The 22,154-nt window shown below is 40.3% G+C and overlaps 1 long non-coding RNA gene across 1 annotated transcript; it reads right to left on the bottom strand.

Moving 5' to 3' along the window:
- Window positions 1-452: 452 nt before the first annotated feature.
- On the bottom strand, window positions 453-8,443 carry LOC121068468. The gene is made up of 3 exons (XR_005818900.1): window positions 8,281-8,443; window positions 1,523-1,583; window positions 453-795 (listed from the first exon to the last, which is right to left on the bottom strand). It is a non-coding gene; the product is annotated as an uncharacterized LOC121068468 (long non-coding RNA).
- Between the last annotated feature and the right edge of the window lie 13,711 nt (window positions 8,444-22,154).

The raw sequence follows: 22,154 nt of genomic DNA, 5'->3' as shown, positions 1-22,154 counted from the left end.
ACTAGTGATTCCAATAATTGCTTCCAAAAAAGAATTCAGCAAATTCAAATGTTCTGAACAACTGTTTTAATTTTCCAGTAGTTCAAAACCAGATTTTCTTCCAAGCAAAAAAAGGCATCTATAAATTGACTCGTAATTACTGAGAAGCAAATACCAATTTTTAATGCCAACATTTGTTACCTCAAGTTTCAATTTCTTGGATTTGTAATCCAAATTTGAGAGATCCACGAGAAGAGACGGTAACTCTGCAAATACTGTCCATCTGATATTTCATCTTGTTGTTGGACGAAGTAGTAAAACAGTAAAATGCATGAACCTCCTCGCTCTTTGGAATTATTCTTTGATTCACAAGTTAGTTTTACTTTGGGATTTAACTGCAACAAAGTACAATTATGCAAATCCTAGCATAAGGCTAAATTAAGTCTTGCTGTCTAGTCTTGTGCTGCCCCCAAAGCAACCCTGCAAAGTATATAACTCCATGGACTGTTGCAAGTCTTCCATTCTGATTTGTTTTTTGTAAGTACCTTCATATATTCAGCCTCCCATGAAAAGAGGTCCAGGATTATGGGCTTCATTCTGAAGTAGCTTCACATGCACTACGTCCACTGAAGTATTGGAGAGCTTTATTGTGGGTTCGGTCCAAAGATACTTCAAGTGTTTTTCATCCAACTGCATGTTAGGCAGCATAGTCATGACATACAACATATGCTTATACACCGGTTTCAAATAGCCCTAAAATTCCAATGTTTCTTCTTGAAGGCAATGTCTTTATATAAGGTCTTCTCAAAAATAAACCTGCAACAAAAAAAAATGCTGTATGTTATGTAAAAAAAGAGATTTTTGGTTGAATACATGAAGTCTATGTTGTATGTCATGTAACAAAAAAAAAAAAAAAAAAAAAAAGATTTTTAGTTCAATATGTAAAGTCTACTTTTCCATTAAAGGAGTCATTTGTGTTAACTTTGAAGCTTGATTTAAATATTAGCAAATCTGAAAGATTCTTTGTTGTCTTTACACAAAGCAAAAAGACATTAAATATGCCCCAGTGTCTACCATGAATTAAAATTATTCCAGTAAATGTAGATATGTTTTAGTTAATGGTTTTGCTTATAATGTGTTGCAGCAACTACATGCTATATCTGGAACACTGATAAACTCATCCGATCACTTCTTGGATGCTGGCACAACCAATTTAAAGAGGACTTCTAAATTTATGCACACTAAATTTACATTTGCTCACACAACTGTAACAGCTGGAAATGTGCAGTTTGATTTGCATACAAAGCTTTGACTCCTTCATGGACTGCACTGAAGACTAGTATCTACAGCTCTACTGGAAAGTTGGCCCCCTGTGATTCCTTACATGTTAGTATTTTGGACATGGTCCAGCCAGCTGGTTTCTGAGTTCACATTTATATCACAAAAAGACTTGCAATCCATTATGTTATTGGAATCCAAATGCCAGCACCAAATGCTTCTGTAATAGATCTGATACTTTGAAAATACATTGAAACATCCAGACCTAGCAAAATAGGAGTGGCAATTTCCACTTCTCCTGCAGCCTGTTCACCCCTGGGAGAAATCTATTAAAAAAAAAAAAAAAAAAACTCAACCAAGAAACTTACAAAATAAATACCTGATAGAGCCATTAATATGCAATAATAATCAATATGGATGGCTTTCCTGGCAGTAAACTACTAGCTGGAGGAACCATTAACTTCAAGAAATTGTAAAACATAGGGTGCAATATGATCCTGAAAACACTTATTCATATTATCAGTCCTTATTCTAACAATGTAATCCTGATTTGTGAAAGCCAGATTTACTCGTTAAAGTAACATCCTATGCAAGTACCATAACATACTTATTATTTCTTAGGTACATTAATAAAGTACCATTTTTAGATCATTTGTTAAAGAGTTCTGCAAATACTATTTAGAAAACTATTTTTAAAAAGGGAAAGGAGAAAAAATATTTTGCTTTCTTAAGAGCTTTAAATTTTAAAGCTGAGCTATACATTCCCAGTAATGGTCTTGCTTCAGTACAGTAAGCAGGAGGGAAACGGGACTTACTCTCAACATTTCAATAGGCTTAGCACCTTCATTAACTAAGTGTTCCTCCACTGGTGCTCAGTTGGATACTTTTTCTTTTCTTTTTCATTCTGAGAAAAAAATAATTCTTGTTCGTGGCCCTACAATTGATCTCAGCACTTTGCAAAAATATGTACACAACTTTACTATTTCTCCCCTGTAAACCCTAGACACCTTTCTCTGGATGGGTCAAGTGGTTGCAAACTACTTATCATCATCCTAGATCATTTATGCAACATTTATGCATCATCACTCACCTCCCTCTAGAAATATGATTTTTTTGGTTTATACACAAAATCCTGTTTTCTAGAAGAATTTTTAGAATGATGGAAGTGATTGCCAATGCAAATAACAATCAAATGTTTCTGCTGCAAAAGAAATTACTTATTCTCAGATGTAACACCAATCTTATCTTATCTAATTGCACATCGGGAATAATTCTCTCGATGCCACAGGTTATTCTGCTTTCTTGATCCTTGATGAAAATGATTGGTATGCTCCCCGGAACAGGTCTTGAGACATTTTTAAAGAAAGCACTTGACAAAGAGAGAGCAATCTTTGAAGAAAAAGAGCTTATAGAGAAAAAGAATTTTCCTTAAATGCAAAGGAGGTAGAGAAGGATAATGTATTTCTCAAAGGCTCAGTAACGGAATGCACAGCTTTTCACTCCTAGGTCACTAGTTCAGATATAGCTGAGGTTGTCAGTCATCAGAAGTGGTAAGTCTAGGCTTAGATACTGGTAGGCTGCAAATATCCAAGAGGCAGAGTGATTATTTACAGCAGCACAGGAGACTGGATGGAGGGAAAATAAGGAGAAATTAATGTTAGCTTTCAGAATTACATGAAGACACATCTCTAGATAGAATACAGCTAAGAGAAATCCTATCTTCAGGGTGAGGTGGACTAGTGACCTAACAGCTGTTTTCTACAAGATGCTTTCAGATCTAATAGGACTATTGCTGCACTCAGGTCAAATGAAAATTTTCCCTAGACTAACTTAGAAGATTGCTGCTGTCCTTCTTTCAAATACTCAAAGCTTCTCTGTCACCCAATCCGTAAAAAATTAATCATCTGTGGTGGCTAGGTTCAGAATGGCTGGCAAGGTTCATTATTAAGTCTTTTTAAATTAAAATATGACAATTAAATTCAATACTTAAAATATCGTTACTAAGTTCATTATTTTGAAGTTATTCCAAGTGTCACTGAATCTCAATGATTATAGAGCTAACCTGTGTATTCTATATCACCATCAACACCATTGCTTTCACTTTTTATTGTCTTCTTTCAAGTTGCATGTAGCCTCTTCAGGCCTGGGGCTATGTTATTCTGTCAACTAACTAGTACATTGGATTCTGATACTGCCTGGGCTTTCAGGACACTGCTGTAGAACAAAACGCCATTGTGATCAATATCTGGAGAGCTATGACATTGCTAGATGAGAGCTTGGCTCAGTGACTCCATTAGCACCATCAATACACATCCAAATGGCCGTGTGAGCAGCTCTGTGATGCAGTAGAAGTCACTTCAGAAAAAATCATTGACTGACTTAGTGCACAGACACAGAACTGACAATTAAATGAACTAACAGCTTCAATTTACTTTCTGTGATTAATTCAAGCTACTGTGTAGCCATGCAAAGTAATGGTAGGAGCAGCATGACCAAGCCTGAACCCCAGCTTCCATTTTGACACAGTCCCCCAACAGAGAATTTTTCTGTCAAGGGCAAATAAGACATCTTCAAAATTATTTTTCTAAATTAATCTTAAAGGTGCTCTTTCAGACACAAGGAAAAATATTTTGGCCAAAAAAAAGGTGGAACAATTACAAGAAGCAGCTGTTGAGTGGGCAGCAGATCTTGTTTAGAGTGGGCAAGGAAACCTCCTGCATCTCGAACAGTCTACTGAGTATTTGCAGATAACCCATACCTGGGTCTGACTCACTGATGTTTCACTTATTGGCTATTTAAATCTGTGCAAAGACCGTGAAACTTGGTCACTCTGTGCAGACTTTTACAGCTACTTTGCACTCCGCCAAGCAGGTCCACAGTGCCAACGCAGCAGCTCTTGTGCCATTACTTGCAGTAAAACCTACATTTACAGTATGTTTTTCCATGATCCTCCTCATCCACTGTTTTTCTTCATCCTGGATACAGGAATGGTTTATTTACTTTTCATATCCTATCCTGTCTGAAAAGGGTATAACACTCTTTAAAACTGATAAAACAGTAAGTTGCACTGAAGTGGCTTTCTGAAACTCATCCAAGTTCTTCAGTACAATTGACGCTGTTTCCTTTTAACATAGAAGTGGCAGAGTTGAATAGACTCCCTGGAGACTCCACAGATATTTTCAGTAGTGACAAGAGCCCATCCCAAACATAACTTTCAATCTGTTCATCCCTCCTTGAATACTAAGTAGAGCCTTTTCTTCTTACAATGTACTGAAACGGTGTCTGTATAACAAAAACACCTCCAGCACTTCAATACCACCTGAATTGCTTTCTAAGATATGCATATTAACGCCACAATTATTCTCATTATTAGACGTAGATCAGTCTAAAAAGACTGTGTACTGCCTTTTATCTGACCAGCATAGGAAGTTCCACTAGGAGATGCACATTTGTGTCAGGGGCAGCATAGAGCATCTTGAAATTCAAAAGAAACTCTAATGAAGAAAGGATTCACCCAGAGGACAGTAGAGATTTTATGCAAGCCAGAAAGTGTTGGAGTCCTAAAAAAATAATTATTAAGTTCTAAAATAAAATGCCAACTTCATAGTAGATCTATATAACAGCATCAGTCAAAAGTAACTTCAGAGAAAATTTATACTTTTTTCATCAATGATTGATAGGCAACTATGTAAAAGAATTCCCTATCGTTGGTCTTGTACCTCATTTGTATAGACATAGGATCTCTGAGAATGCAGTGCAAATTCAGTCTTGGCAAAGCCATGGTTATTATGGGAGCAGTATCTTTGATTTTTCCAACAATTGTCTGCATATAATCTCATCTAAAATCTTACACTACAACAATAAAGTTTGGAGACTGTATTTGTGGAGTTTATATCATTTTTTTCTTGGACTGCAAGATAATTCTAAAGAAAAAAAAACAATTAAGATGCATTGTTTGAGCATGATCACTCATTCAAATAAACACATCATTTACAGAACACATTTCTCTCACATTTCACATGCTCCAAGTTTATGTGTGCCCCCTCTTTCCAACAATTTGCATGCAATGTCTGAAAATTCTTCTATTAGAAAAATAAAGCCCTACCTACAGACATGCTAGACCCCCTTCTAATGTCTTTTCAAAGGGAGATGGGTCTCAGGATAAAATGCAAGACATGAAAGGCCGCAAGATTGCACACAATTCTCCTGTGAAACAAGAGACATCATGCTCTGACAGCACAGCCAGCCTTTCAGCATTGCTATACATCTGCAATCCAGCCTGTCTTCAGTCCTGGAGCACAGCTGCAGTCCCAGGGGGTTCCTTCTCCCAGGCCCCTAACACCAGGCTGGTTCCTGGCTCTGACATCCTCGGCACCGGCCCTTCCACAGTTCCCCGCGTCCCAGCACCCCTTCCTCGCGCACGCATTGCAGTGTCGGGGGCTGATCACCCACAGCACCCAGTGCAAAGGCACCGTGACAACCGCGCGTACCAAGGATGCAAGAGGGATCTGAAGAATAACTTACTCTGACAGATAACAGAGCCAATTAAAAGCAGTGACATGATGCATGTGCAGTTCTACAGAAATCTATGACAAAGGAACAGAAGAGCAGTGTTATCCTGCTATCTCAGCTCAGAAGAGAATTTCTGCTGACTTCGTGGGGCATTGTATCAGTCAAAGAGTAGCAAAGACACAGTATTCTGTGGTCCTATGAGATTTTGCAGTTGCATGACATATGCATTCAAAAGATAACTTCAGGTTCCTATTACTATGAATGCATTCAACTATGTTTAATAGCAAGCACAGCATCATAAATATTTCTGAAACCATTTTGTTTATCTTCTAGCATTGAATTTGATATGACTAGAAACACTTCAAAATTTGTTAAAATAGTTTATAAGCCAAGTATTGTAACCATGGAAGCTCATGCAAATGCTCATGCACATGTACTTGAAAAACATGCATGTCACATTATATTTGGCATGATTATCGAGTGGCATTTAAACAGTGTAAAACTGGTTGTAAGAATAATTTAGAGTTGTACTGAACGGCTGTATTACTAAATATCATCATATTTTTTAAGACAGTACAGCATCTAATTCTAATTTTTAAATGATTGTTATTATTTATATGGACTTAGCTGTCCTCTGTCAAATAATCTCATACAGCCATTGACCCAAAAAGTAATTGATCATCTAAACAACATAGAAAGGTTCAGTACACAACACAGCATCCTTTTTGCAGTTTGTGGACCTAAGATCAAGTGCTGTAGAACACCAGCAGTGAAAATTCAGAAAACGCACCTCCAAAGGAAATTAATTGGAATGACGGGCTGTCTAATTTGAGGATTGAAGCCTAAGCCAAATTGTGCCAGGAAACCAATCCTGATTTCTTCCTATTCTTGTTGTTTACTGGGGGTGAACAGGAGGTGCAGGGGGTGGATACTTCACTTTGCATACTTTTTTTTACTTAATTCACAGTTCCCAGTTTACCAGAAGTTCGACTTCAATGGGAGTAGTGACCAAAAAATGAGAGTTCAAATGCACAAATGACAGTTCATCCTCTGAGTGTTAAGCATTACACAGGATATTAACAACCAATTTTTGTAAAACCTGACAGCAAAGGCTTTGTTGCGAATTGTTGAAAAGTGTGCACTACCTAGCCAATTAGCAGTGTTTACCTAGCCTCCTAAGGTCTTCACACATCCTGCTTGAAAAAGAGGTCTCAGTGCTATTTTCCCTCCTCCACATTCAAAAGCTATACCACCAGGAATCAAAACAATCTTCCTTCCTAACCTGCACTGAAGGAACTAATAATTTTTTTTATATTATTTTTAAGTGTACCATGCTTTTTGACACCAAAAGCAACTTTCTCAAGAACAAGACAGGGTAACACATTTTGTGCCATGTCTTTAAGCCACTGAAGGACAAGATGCCTGAACAAGGAGTCACAGAGCCACAGGGTCACAGAGTGGCTGAGGTTGGTGGGACCTCTGGAGGCATCTGGCCCAACGCCCTTTCTCCAGCAGGAACATCTAGAGCAGATTGCCCAGGACCATGTCCAGATGTTTCCTGAATATCTCCAAGGAGGGAAACTCCACAGCTTCTCTGGGCAACCTGTGCCAGTGCTCGGTGCACTCACGCTGAAGAAAAGTTCCTCCTGATGTTCTTCCTCCTGTGTTTGTGCCTGTTTGAGTCCATAGCCAGACAGAAAGATGACAGGGAACAATCAGCTTGCATACTGGGCCAGGTGGCAAGACAAGCAGGCATTGCTATATGAGAAAACAGAAACTACTCCACACCTTTCTCTGCATAATCATGGGGTCCATACGCTTAGGGAACAGTTTTTCACTCCTTTAATGATCCTGTCATGAGGTTTGCGATAGAGACAGTTTTTGTGACAAGCTCAACTTGCTCCCTTCACACTCTCCTAACCATATCAGGGGATCAGCCTCAATGTCTTTCATGATGGGCACACTATAAATAAATTACTGTGAAACTTCTGCAAACTGTCATCTCGAAAGGGCCAAAAAGCCTAATTTTTGTCATTATGGAAGCTTGGGGGCAGAAGTTTGAATCTTTGTTCTGTTATTTTTTTTTCCTCTGGTAAAATGTCAGTTTAATGTTTTTGGAAAGATTTTGCCTTTTTTTTTTCTTTTTGTGGGCATATCATCAAAGCCTATTAGTGTAATACTTGCTATCGTTCATTTACTGGAGAAAACTCGTTAAACACATGTCACTTCAAAACTGCGTGACATAACATGAAATTAAAATGACCTTTATTTTGGCACGCTTTTGCACTGAGTTAGGGTATTACTAAGTCCCAAGTGCTGCCTGTTTATGAATGCCAGTCAGGCTACTACTATGGCTCTAATGCGCTTAGAGATTGTGCAGCCTATGAACAACTGTAGCTAACTGCAAATATTGAAGTAACCGTGGGGTAAGATCCGCTACTTTGAGAAAATGGATTAATTTATGTTGAAAATCTGACCAAATAGAAGTGGAAGCATTGACCAATTACTCACTTTTGTCAGATGCTGTTTCGGTGTTTGGCCTCCTGTCTTGCAATCCCTGAACTTGCATCTTGGGTCTAGGTTACTTCTTCCCATCCATATGGTTCTCACACTACATCCGTAAGAGTGACAGCTGAATGAGTCACGGTCATGCTTAACTTTAAGCGCACAGGTGTCCAATTCTTGATCTTAAAAATGCACATGACTGCATCATAAAAAAAACCACAGGCTACAACACAGAGCTTCAAAGCACTGCCACAGAGTGCACAGATGTGTACGTCAACCCTCTTGCACCCACCATCCCACTTTCAGGACCCAAGATAGCCAAACAAGAATCAAATTTCCACTCATTTCCTGAGGTTGCTCGACAACTTTGGACAGCATCAGATGAATGCTGTGGATCACTAAGTTTCTGTCCCCTGGACCTTTTAACACACATTCAGCCGTCTCCCTCTCACATCAGGGGATTCCTCCAGAAGAGGTGCCGAGCTCCAAGACAAAGACATGACTGATTCTTGTATCTGTTCCAACAAGGGGCTCCATGGCTATTGCGAATGCAGCATTTCACTGTGTCCAACTGAGGTCCTTCTCCTGAGGCCTAACAACACAAAAGACATTTTGTAATAGCTCCCTTTGAAATCAAATTAGTAATGTTTCAAGGCATGACCCGTAAAGGGTTGCTGTCCAGAATCTACATGTGTTTGACAGATACATCTTCCACCTAACGGGCCTCTTCAAGAGTACAGATGGAATCAAGATGTGTGAACATAGCTCCAAAAAGAGAGCCATGGGATATCAGGATACACAGCAAAGCACTCTATCTCAACAGATGAAAAGGAAACAATACCAGATACAGTGTGAAATAGCTCACTCCAGCTGGTAGGCCAGATTCTGACACCATTATATAGGTGAGATTATTGCAGACGAAGATGCTATTCCATATGTGCAAAAGCCAGCAAAATATAGCCCAAAGTAAACTACAAAACCTTGTGCCAACTCCTTATAAAGGTCACACAAAGTCACAATCTCCTTTTCACATACGCTCATACACTGCAAAATGCAAAAAGTTGCTGTGGGCTGTAGTTCTGTATGCCCAGGTACGCTTACGGGCTGAAGATTGGAGTCTTCAGACAGCAGCTTATCTTTACCTAGCTAGACAGTCTGTTAGCTGAAGGACTAAGCACAGTAACTTTTGTATGGTGTGTGTTTGGTTTGAAAGGGCTAATAAATATCAGGAGAGGACATTTTGGAGATATATATGCTAGTGTATCTCATGGCACAGAAACTGTGGGTCTTGAGGGTAAAACAAAATGAACTGAAAGGACAGAAAAGAAGATGAGTTTTCAAGTTTGCCATGATGTATTTGCTTATTTGCCAGAAAACTTACCACCCTATTGTCCTGAAGGGCGAACCTCTCTGGAGCAGGGGTATGAAATGAGAACTCCTTCCCACGGTGTATGATAATAGGAAACTGTTTGATAGCTGGCCTTTCCAAACACCCACAGGCCCCATTTGACTGTAGAGAAAATTAATTTAAAGCAAATTAATTTAAAACAACTTCCTAATGCAGGCCAGGCCTCAACTTCATAACTCATTTTCACATGAATTCACAGACAAGAAAAAAAATCATGGTAGTGTATCAAAAAACCCTACAGCAGCCAAATAAAATGAAAAACTTGCTGGCAGGAACTCCACCAGCTACTTCTTGCTGCCAGTGTCTCCTGCCTGAGAAGGGGACACAGCTAGGGATGAGCTACATGTATTTTAGAAGATGAAACAGAGTTCAAGGCAACTCCTATAAAAGATAGGCTGTGCAATCTACACTATGTGTCAGGACCAGCCATTTCTGAAAAGAAACTAGATACTTCATGCTAAGACTAAGCAAAGCCTGGGAATGACAACAGCAGAGTGCACTGATGGTGCACTTACATTAGACTCCCAATGGCTCATTTCTTCAATGACCTTCAAGTTCTGGCACCGCTAACAAGAGGAACAGCAAACGTTTCAGGAAACGGAACAAATTTCTGCCTAATTACGAAAAGGACAGAGGAGCATGCAGTGCTCTTAGGCAGTTCTGAGATAAGGTTATAGCCACGACTTGGCCTAAGTTCTTCTATATCAACATTTTCAGCTGCATTTGATTACATTAAAAAGCCATAAATCACTGATTAACGCACGTGATTTTCACACTGTTTTTCCAGGAAGTTACTTTAGTGAACAGGTAACTGTCACATTGATTACAGAACTAAATGAGAGTGCCATCTTGATAAACCTGGAGAATGACATCCCTATGAGATATGTGCAATACGAGACTCACATCCTGATATGAATGAACAACCCAAAAGAGGCTGGAATTCGGTTAACTCTCCATGTTCATACAAATCTTCCTGCTTGGGCTACCAAAGCAGTCAGTTGTCACCTTGGCTTTGGTCATTAATAGCAGTCCCTCAGGACAAGAGCAAGAAAACCAAATCATTACCACCAGAATTTGATGGTAAATGACTTTGCACATGAATGCTACTGTGGCAGCAGCTCTCTCTCTTGGATTATAAACCTAGTTAAACCTTTGACTAAGAAGTTAATAAATGAATGGTAACCTGATCATTCTTATCAGTGTTTCTGTAACAGCAGCAGAGTAACAGCTTCCCATTGTGTCTGAAGCAGTAACTGGCATTCTTCATGTGATTGTGATTTGTAAATAAGCTTGGCCATGGAAACTGTGCTGTTGGAGTAATGGGTAAGAGGAAGCTTTAAAAAACAATAAGAATAATACATTAATTACAAGTAGAACGGAAGCCCAAAGGCAATGATCAGCCTGTCTCACAGACTGTCACTCAGGTTAGGGAGTGTTAGCCAATGCTTATGCACTGAATTCTCCCCTAGAGTGGTACCTCTTTCTTTTCAGTCTATCATGACATATTTACAGCTTTGCCTCTCAGCAGTCTCTACTGAGACTCCAGGGATCCACACTGGCCCATCATGAATGTTATTTTTCTTGTGCTACTACTGCGTAGAGCCAACAGAAGATATTCAGCAAGGAATTAAGAGTCTGTGTTAATGTGATTTCTGTCATCCCCCTATATCCTGGATTAGGTTAAACATACTCTTTTTTCCCCTTGCTTGCTTCAACTGTTTCCAAATATATATGGTGTAGAAGTAAGTTTGCATTTTCTACATCTGTACTAGAAAATTGAACAAGCCTAGGACTGTGTTGGGGGATTACAGCTACTGGTTACAGGTGATCCCTGTCCATTCTATTTAACCCTCTTAGCCTCCAGAACAAGATGGCCATGTACCTATACAGAATGGGGTCCTGGTTGGAGCTAATCCCTGAATGGCACCAACAAATTATTTGGGAGAGTCCTAGTTGGGCCTGGCCAAAACCCAGCCAGGGACTTTTCTTACACTTTAAGTGTAGACAATAGAGTGCTTGGAAATGTTTCCTGACATTATTTTTCTAATGGAATAAACATTGCTATAGAAAACAGAAAAGAAACCCAAATTTATAAAGAATCCAAAGTCTGGTGCTTTAGTTTTATATTTGTGCTTTATTTTGTTTTCATTTAAACTCCCTTTTTTTTTCTCATACAGTCTAGGAAGCATATGAGGTACAGGAAGCGTGTGAGCACATAAAATGGAACCTGTCAAATCCCGTAATAAATGCTTCTTTGCAATCGTATCTGGTCTCTTCTTTCCTGACATACTCTTGTAGAACCACATTCACATATCTTGAACACTAAAATATGAAATAATAACACATACTAGCAAACAACCAGATCCCTCCTCACCAATGTTCCTACCAGCCAGTTCTTTGGTAAAAATCACCTTACAACCTTCCAAAATCATATCCTACTGATTTACAAAATTATTCTACACTCCTATGAACAACCTGATTAGCTGTAAATGTATTATCAAAGCTAACTCATTATATTAGACACAGGAAACACTACAGGTATGTAAATTATACAATCACTTCCATAAAGGATACAACTTACTCAAACCAGAAGGGGTCTAACTGCCTTTAAGTCCTTCATGGAGTAAAACAGACTGAGCCTCTCCTACGGCAGTAGCCTAAACTGTATCATTTAGCAGATCTAAACCAGAAATTGAGTCATATTAGAGAGCATGGGACCATTTACAGGACAGAGTGCCACAGTCCTTGTCTGAGTGTGACAGGTCCCACTCTAAGGTCACTGGTTACTGGGTCATTCAAGCATTCACTGTTGATGCAAAGTTAATCTGTTCCTGCTCAGTTGTGCACCTAGGCCACATCATTCCTCAGTTTCACCGTTCTTTCTCAAACAGATACACAGGCAAAAGGACAGTGGTTTCAAGTCTTTACAAAAGGGAAAAGTTCTGTTCAGAAACAAAAATCCCTCCCTAGTATTACCTAGTAGCAGTAACTCCAAGATTCTGAGACCACATTTAGCTTTACGGAATAAAGCATAACAAGCTGTCAAAATGTGCATAAAAAAATTAGAGCCATTATTCCAGCTCAGAGTTCTGGGGACATAAACAATCCTCTTGAAGTTCGCTGTGACATATTTTGCAGTGGGAGCCAGTCATTAGCATTACCTCTTGTATGCAGAGAGCTGTACATGCATTCTGTCTTAGGAGCTGGCACCGCAGCGCAGAAATCAACAGGCCTGCCTTGGAATAGAAAAGAAAACAGTCCAGGGCCAATTCCCTGCCCCTGAGCACGAGTTTGATGGCACAGCTCGTGTCCATATGGCTAAACTCTCTCCTTCTGCTCGCTCCCCAAAGAGTTGTCCTCATCCATATCTGCCTGCTTGGAATAGCCCCTGGCTCGTGCTGCTGCCCTAAGCCATATTCATGTGCCATCAGGGAGAGCACTGGCTGGCACTAGCATCATGCTAGGGAGAATGCTAACAGTTAAACACCACAGGTCACTAATGTTACTGCTCCTGACCCTGTCTATTTTACTAACACATATACAGCCTTGAACTTCTGCTAAAATATTATTCTAAAACATGTTTACTTTCTCATAAGTGACTTTCAGTTGCATAATAGGAAATGCAGTAAGTGAGGTCCAAAAAAAGGCATGAGGAATTAAGACATACATACATTTTGTGTGCACAGGGACATAAAGGAGCTGTACCAGATGAGGCCACAGCACACAAACTTAGGAAAAGTATGAGACCAGGGTAAGCATGCCATATTTCCTCAGTACACTGCCCTGCAGCAGTCTGTGATTCATGGACTTCCTGAACCAAAAGCGGAATTTAGGTATTCAACAGCCCTCAGGATTCTTATGAAAGAAAATGAACTCTGGATTTAAATGCTGCATAATTAAAAAGTCAGCAACAATAGGCTTTACTAGTATGAATTATAAACAAGGGGCAAATCTATTCATTCAGAAAATGTATTTTACATCAAAAGAACATCAAAACAAGGATGAACAAGAGTATTGTCATTACAAGACTGCATCAAGGTGAAAGCTACAATCTCTAAGAGCAAAATGGCACTGACATCCTCACAGAAGGCCTTTGCTTGGGCTCAGTGCACATGAAACAAAAACAAAACAAGTTTCATAGTGTACTCTAGGCAGAACCTGCTGTGATAGAAATCCAAATGAATGGCTAGTAACTCAGTGGCAAAGTGTAGGATCCTTTCTATTTAGAAGCTGATAAGTTCTATCGCATAGTTTTCTCCTGACATTTTTTTGTTTGTCCCTTTAAGGGTTTGCAAAGCCTTCATGACAGCTGTGTCTTTGGGTCCTTATGGGTATTTCTGAGCTACTTCTAAAACCATATTAGGAGCTGAGGCAGCCACGGCAATAAGAAGAACTTTTCCATTCCTGAGTGGGAAATTCCATGAGATAAAACATTCTTGCATTTTGTCCAGCAGAAATACTGTATTTCCACTGAAAATGCCATACTAATAAACTCACTATATTTTTTCTAGAAATAAATAGGACAAAAAACTTCTGACCTCTCTCTCTGTCTCCCCTTTTTTTTCTCCCCCCTTCTGCTCTGCTCTTCATCAAAGTGTGAGGAAGTTGGTCAAAACAAAAATCTAAATGCATTTTTTCCTCCTAATAATAAAGTAATGGATATCCCCTTACTTTTGCCATGATGTATCAAAAACATACTGAAGGAGGAAAACCATCCTGCTTTCCAAAACTTGATGTTTACCACTGATCAGTGTATCCCTATGAGGAAGAAGTCAAGAAAAGGGGACAGGAGACCTGCATGGATGAGCAAGAAGCTCCTGGCAAAACTCAATCAGAAGAAAGTACACAGAATGTGGGATAAAGGACAGGCCTCTTGGGAGGAATATAGGAATTTTGTCAGAGTATGCAGAGATGCAATGAGGAAGGCTAAAGTCCATTTGGAATTAAATCTGGCAAGCAACATCAAGGACAACAAGAACAGCTTCTCCAAATACATCCATAACAAAAAAAAAAAAAAAAAAAAAGACTAGGGAAAATGTGAGCCCGCTGCTGAATGGGGTGGGTGCCCTCGTGACAAAGGATACAGAAAAGACGGTTAATGAATGTCTTCTTTTATTCAGTCTTTACTGCTAATACTAGCCCTCAGGAATCCCAGACCCTAGATAAAAGAGAAAGTCTGTAGAAGGGAAAACTTTCCCTCAGTCAAGGATCAGGTTAGAGATCATTTAGGCAAACTTGACACCCACAAATCCATGGACCCCAATCAGATGCACCCATGAATGCTGAAGGAGTGAGCAGATGTTACTGCTAGGCCACTCTCCAACATCTTTGAAAGGTCATGGAGAACAGAAGAGGTGCCTGAAGACTGGAAGAAAGCCAAAGCCACTCCAGTCTTCAAAAACGGCAAGAAGGAGGACCCTGGAAATTACATGCCAGTCAGCATCACCTGCATCCCTGGAAAGGTGATGGAACAGCTCATCCTGAAGATCATCTCTAAGCATGTGAAGGAAAAGAAGATGATCAGGTCAGCATGGATTACCAAGAGGAAATCATGATTAATCACTCTGACAGCCTTCTATGATGGAATGACTGGTTGGGTAGATGAGGGGAGAGCAGTGGATGTCGTCTACCTTGACTTCAGAAAGGTTTTCAACACTGTCTCCCATAACATCCTCTTAGGTAAGCTCAGGAAGTGTAGGTTAAATGAGTGGACAGTGAGTGGTGCAGTCTAGTTTGAGACCTGCAGCTAGTGGTGTCTCCCAGTGGTCATTACTGGGTCCAGTCCTGTTCAACTTATTTGTCAGTGATTTGGAGATGGAACAGAGTGCACCCTCAGCAAGTTTGCTGATGATACAACACTAGGAGGAGTGGCTGATACAGAAGGCTGTGCTACTATTCAGAGAGACCTGGGCAGGCTGGAGAGTTGGGCAGAGAGGAACCTCATGAAGTTTAATAAAGGCAAGAGCAGGGTCCTGCACCTAGGGAGGAATAACCCTATGCACCAGTACATGGGTTTATGAAAGGCAGGTCCTCCTTAACTATCCTGATCTCCTTCTATGACAATATGACCTGCTTAGCAGATGAGGGAAAGGCTGTAGATGTTGTTAACCAGACTTTAGCAAAGCTCTGGTGAGGCCGCACCTCAAGTACTGTGCTCAGTTTTGGGCCCCTCACTACAAGAAGGACATTGAGGCCCTGGAGCATGTCCAGAGAAGGGCAGTGAAGCTGGTGAAGGGTCTAGAGAACAAGTCTTATAAGGAGTGGCTGAGGGAACTGGAGTTGTTTAGCCTAGAGAAAAGGAGGATTGGGAGAGACCTTATTGCCCTCTACAACTACCTCAAAGGAGGATATAGAGATGTGGGGGCCGGTCTCTTCTCCCAAGCAACAAGGGATAGGACAAGAAGAAATGGTCTCAAGTTGTACCAGGGGAGGTTCAGGCTGGATATTAGGAAAAATTTCTTTACTGAAAGGGTTGTGAGACATTGGAAGAGGCTGCCCAGGGAAGTAGATGAGGGTATATACCTAGGGTTATTTAAAAAGCTATGTAGATGTGATGTTTACGGATATGGTTTAGTGGTAGACCTGGCAGTGCTAGGTTAACAATTGGGCTTAATGGTCTTGGAGGTCTTTTCCAAACTAAATGATTCTAAGATTCTAAATATTTTTAGGGAGGGTGTTGAGAGGATGGAGCCAGACTCTTTTCATTGGTGTCAAGTGACAAGATAAGAAGCAATGGGCACAAACTGAAAACTAGCAAGTTCCATCTGAATATGAGGAAAAACTTTTTTACTCTGAAGATGACAGAGTGCTGGAACAGACTGCCTGGAGAGGTGGTGGAATCTCCTTCTCTGGAGATGTTCAAAACCTGCCTGAATGTGATCCTTTGCAACCTGCTCTAGGTAACACTGCTTGAGCAGGGAGGTTGGACTAGATGATCTCCAGAGGTCCCTTCCAACCTCAACCAGTCTGATTCTGTGACACTGTGAGAGGAAACATTCCCTAGAAACTTACCTAGTACTAAAAGGTTCTTGCCTTGTACTTACTCACAGCTCAGTCACAGCCATGCAGGTGCAAGTTTTAACATCTGTGATCTGACTCCCTCTGAGACTTCCCCTTTACATCCACGTACTTTGTAAACATGACACAAGAGTTATTGCAATACTTTTATTTGGGAAATTAGGGAATTAGCAATTAAGCTGGAGCTGGAGACAGAGCCATTTTGACTAGGATACAAATTAAGTTGAATGCAGCCTTCAGCCAAATTTGGAAAGGAGGTTTAAGGTTCTGCAAGACAGAATTCCCATATTCTACATATCACTATGTGATATATAGTAGAGGAAGGCTGGTTATGTCATTTGATTTTGTTCTGCCAAAGATGTCCTAAACTATAAAATGGTGACAGTAGTACTGCCAACCTCACAGGGCTCCTGTGAGGACAATAAACTGATTTGCAGTGCTCCTACACCAGGCAAATATTAAATGAAGGGTAGGGCAGCCCACCACCACCCTATGGCCTCCTCATATGTCAGAGAAGCATACAGGGCTCCTGGTATGCAAATCATTCTCATTTCTAAATACTGTTGTTACTGATTACCAGCTATTCAAAGGAGCAAACAACAAGTCGACAGTTATGCCAGCAAAGGCCATGTAAGAAATTCTGGGATCACTAGATACTGGCAAGGGCAATACAAGAAACACAGTATCCCAAGACACACAGGAAGGACTAGGATGGGATCAATTTTATTAGCCAACAAACTTCATACAATTGCCACTACCCATAAAGATGCTGATTATAATATCATTTATACCTAGTAAATTAGATTTCCTTTCACCAAGAGGAACAATCTTTGCTCTGGTGCTCTACTCTGGATTGCGAGGAAAGTAGGGAACCATACAAGCCAATAAGGAAAGATTTGTGATTATTTTTTTAACCCAAGTCAGAATTGATCTGGCTTCCTCAGATCGCTTATCACCTTCAGATCAGAACACAGGCACTATACTAATGCAACACATAAAAATACCATGCTTACAGTTTTATGTGCAAGTCTAAATTAAATATGGTAAGGGGAAGAAGGGAGTACAGGGCAAATGAATCTAATAAAATCAGATCAGAACACATTTGGATTACAAAGGATTTCAGAAAAAAATCAAGGAGAAAAAAAGTGTAAAATGATTCCTCAAACTAACCAATAACTTTAGTATGCCAGCCATAGAGCAAGGACTTAGTGCTCTATTCTAGCTTTATAGCAAAAGGAAGTATTTTTATGATGTGGAAAGTATTAGGAGGGTAGAAGGTACCACAAACTCCTCAGAAACATTGATATTTTCAAAGCAGTTTCAAACATCCTCTCAGAAGGAGCAGTTTTATAGGACAGTGCCCCCAAGCCTCTCACTCCCCTCTACTGATGTTAATGTCTTGGAATATACATGGAAAAAAATAAAGACATCTTTACAAGGTATCCTCACAGTATCTTGAAAAGGACAAACACACAGAAGGGGCTTTACAGAAATACCCCATGAGGTTCCCCATTTCTTCCTCCCTCCCTGTGTCATGGCAGGAGGAAGGGCAGTTATAATAAATACAGGATTCCCCCAAAAAAAATAAGACAGGCTTTTCTGAAAACACCATGTACACAAGATTGTTTCCCATTTCTTTCCCCTCTGGTGGTTAGAGTCCAGATTACATAGGCACGCCTTATCACTGAAAACAGACAATTAAATATGGGAACGGCTGTCAAGAGAATGGTCTATATTCTTGTGAAACCATTTCACCATTCTTCCACAAACAGGAAAATATTTAGCAAGAGGTGTGCAAACTGGGTACAGATGCAAGAGTGTGATTGAAAGGTGGATGTCATCTGCTGACAGCAGATCTAGACATACGGATTCAGCATGAAAAATATTCCCTTTTTCCTCCAGACTGAGAATTTTCTTCCATTGGCCTAAAATGATTGTTACTTTTATTCTGAAATTTCAAATGGTTTCTATTCACACTTCCAATAACAAACTATCATCTGCAGTCCCATATTTACAGTATTTCTCTGAAAAACTCCTGACCACAGCAAAAATATTCCCCTGCTTGCTCACATAGACCAAAGTATTTGAGCCATCGGAAAATACAGCAGAGAACAAAACATTCAGCTGCTAAAGCCCACTCATCCAGCCAGCTTCTCTGTCCTTCTCTCTAAGAGCCTTACAGAACTTCAGTTCAGTGATAGGAGAAACTCCCAAATCTGGGAAGTGGTCAGACTGCAGAGAAAGTACTTTCCAACTGCTTTGATGTGTTCTGGTGCAACTCTACATTACTTCAAAAGCCCTGGAGACACACACTGCAGTAATATAAGGGATGAAATTTGTCCTGATATTTTTCACCACTAAAATCCTGCATAATCCTCATTTTGAAGACTTAAGTGAGACTTAAGCAGTACATAGCCTCGTACCAGGTCCTCTCTGTGTTGGCACAAATTTCACCCAGGCAAGACAATATTTGCTCAGGTGCAGTACCTTGGGTGAGAGTTAATCCCTTTCATTTCTGACACAATAGTTATTATGTACAATAACTAATAAAAGCCGCTCTCAAGATCGACAACCTACACATTTTCAATTTCCTCTCACGTACTCCTTAGCCTTTCATAAGCTCCTTTGATCCTGTATAGGTGTCAATCTTTGCATGCTTATAGGTCACAAGAAAGTTCATCTCATGTTAATAGCCCAGTCACCTTAGGATGCATTGATTTTAATCCATTTCCAAATTTAAATTTACCATCCTGTTTCAGACACTTCATTATTCTTGAAGATGCCAAGTCGCAGGGACTGTGATTTTGCTTGGACTCTGTATTAAAGAGGAAAACGTCAAGACAAATATGAAAGCTTCCTTCTTGCCTGGCCTGTTGGGGACAGACATATGTATGTACACTGCACCCTTCTTTATCAGTGGAAAACTTGGTTATTTCAGGCAGGATTTATTTGGGCTACTAAACCAGGAGCCCAAATTCGTGAGATAGTGATCTTACATGAATAATCCAAAATACACAACAGCTCGAAATACAACTCCACCTCCAACACGTTCACGTGCTCAGGACACACTGGGAAATCTGCAGCGAGGAAGGACTCCACGTCTGGGGAAAGACAGAGGGGCTGCCAGAAGGAAGGGACCCTAGGAGAGCTCATGGTGCTGCTGATGGCTTCTCCTTATTTCTTCCCCTTTTTCTGTTTCTCCCCATTTGTTCTACTGGAGGAGTAAGATGTCCTGCATAGTTTTTCCCCCTTTTTTTCCCCCCACAAACCACCAGTACCAGACCAATGCTCCCAAAATTCTGCATTCTTTGCTTTTTCAGACAGGACCAGATGCTGCCAGAGACAGTGAGCAAGGCTAGAGGGACTGGACTTAATCTTTTCTGGGAAGGCAAACCTTATAGGATTGTTTGTTTTCATTCTGCTGTAAGACATTCCAGCTAGTGGGAAGTTTCAAGAACTTGTTCCAATGGCTTGTTTCTCCTGCTCTCTCCCATGACAAATTGAAATCAATATTTTTGGATTCTTCTCATTCCCTTAAAGACTCTCTCTTGCCTTCTCCTCCCCCCTCCCCCTTCCGAGGTCACACAAACTTTGCTTTGGACTCCAAACTATTAATTTTTCACATTACTCATTTTAGGTGTCTGAAAAGCTTCTTACTCATCAGCCCATAGAAGGAAGTGTTCCTTCCCCCCCACCTCCCCCCCCCCCTTTTTTTTTTAAAGACAAAGAGATATGTATCTCAGCAGCAGAAATGAAATTTCCTTCATGCCATCACAACAAGGTGTCTCGAAGCCCCATTTGCCATCCCCTGCTTGGCACGCACTTGTTGGCTCTGTTTTGTGCTCACTCAGAGCCCCATTTCTCTGGGAAAGAGCCAAAAAAAAAAAAAAAAAAAAAAAAAGTGCCAGTCAAGGAAATCCAGGGTGGCTTTTCCTGCAGGTGAAGTAACTGCGGGAAATGGTTGTGAAGCTGATTTCTCACCAAACACTGTGTTGCTCATCACTGACTTCTGGTAGCCACCAGCTTAAGCTTAAGCTAACTAGAGTTTAAAAGCTCTGTAGCCCAGTGTTGGCCTCCAAAGCTCAGCAAGCATTCCTGTCAGCAATGGCTGGAGAAGAGATGAGCCTGTAATACAGGAAGTGGCTTGTGAAGCAAGAAGCAGCCTTCCTCATTTACCAACAGTTCCCTTTTCTGCTCGGCTCCTCTCCCAGACCCATTTGGACTAGCCAAGGAATATAACAGTGCAACCCTACCTGTCAGCAGGGAAGCGTGTTTGTGCATCTCATTCCTCTATCTCTACCAGAGCTTGGCTCTTGGATCTCCTCAGGCTCCTGATAACCTCCTGATGTTACCACAGCTGTTTGTTTAACATAGACCCATAAAATTCCTGTGGTTGCCACATCGCCCTTTTCTCCTGTCCACACCCAGGACCTCCTCATCTTCTTACATCCCGTAAACAACTCCCTGCAGGGTCCACATTTACTGTGATAACTAACAAGTCCATTAAAACTTCAGCTCTGACACACATTTTATACAGCAGTCTTCAGTGCCCTGCAGTCAGGTAAGACTTTGCTGAGGCATTCAGACTTTACCAATAAAATAATATTTGTATTCTCACAATCATCTACTGAAATCTCCAAGAATGCCATAGCAATAGCTATGAAGTACTTTTAAGGAAATATATATATATATTATGTATATATATATATATATATATATTTTTTTTCCCCATAGAAACTTCAACAAGTTTAACTTTATGTAGACAGGGTGGAAAGCTTTTCGCAAAGCAAAAAAAAAAAAAAAAAAAAAAAAAAGCAGATATTGCTACAAAGCCAGTTTTGTCCAGCTCACCTATTCCTTTGGTTCAGAATGGATCAGATGCAAGTAGCGCCATAATCAAGTTTTTCTGGTTTGGACCCTGGGTGGACAGAATATAGCTGAAATCCAGATGAGCCACATTTTTTACATCAGGTAAGCCAACATCACATACAGGGCAAAACAAAACAATTTGCAAATGTCTCTATCTAGGCTGCAGGTCTGAAAAATATGCTGAGCTGCTTGTGCTTGTTTGGAAACTCTCTTAAGTCAGCAAGAAGGTCTCTACTTGCTGCATTGCTTCATCCCTACCTGGGACAAGGTCCTGTGCAATTGTTTGTACAGCTGGATAGAGCATTCAGGATGTCTGTTTGAGATGCAAGTCCTAATTCCCCTCCTCTTGGTCACCTGAGAATGTATTTTCTGACAGGCTGTATTATACACAGTTTCTTCATTCAGTTTTCTCTGAAGCTGGGATTTTGATAAACGCATAGGTCTATGATTACATGATGTGATAGTAAAAGAGAAGGAAAATACTAGACAGTCTGTATTAAGAGTTTTTTGAGAGTTTTTCTTTTAATAAAACAAATATCAGGAAGTGTTTATTTGTACGTACCTTTCTGCAAGTCCTCAGCCTGTT

The sequence above is a fragment of the Cygnus olor genome, chromosome 3 (assembly GCF_009769625.2).
Source record: "Cygnus olor isolate bCygOlo1 chromosome 3, bCygOlo1.pri.v2, whole genome shotgun sequence".
Lineage (NCBI taxonomy): Eukaryota > Metazoa > Chordata > Aves > Anseriformes > Anatidae > Cygnus > Cygnus olor.
The sequence above is the reverse complement of the archived record's forward strand: the minus strand, read 5'-3'. Positions and strand labels throughout refer to the sequence as shown.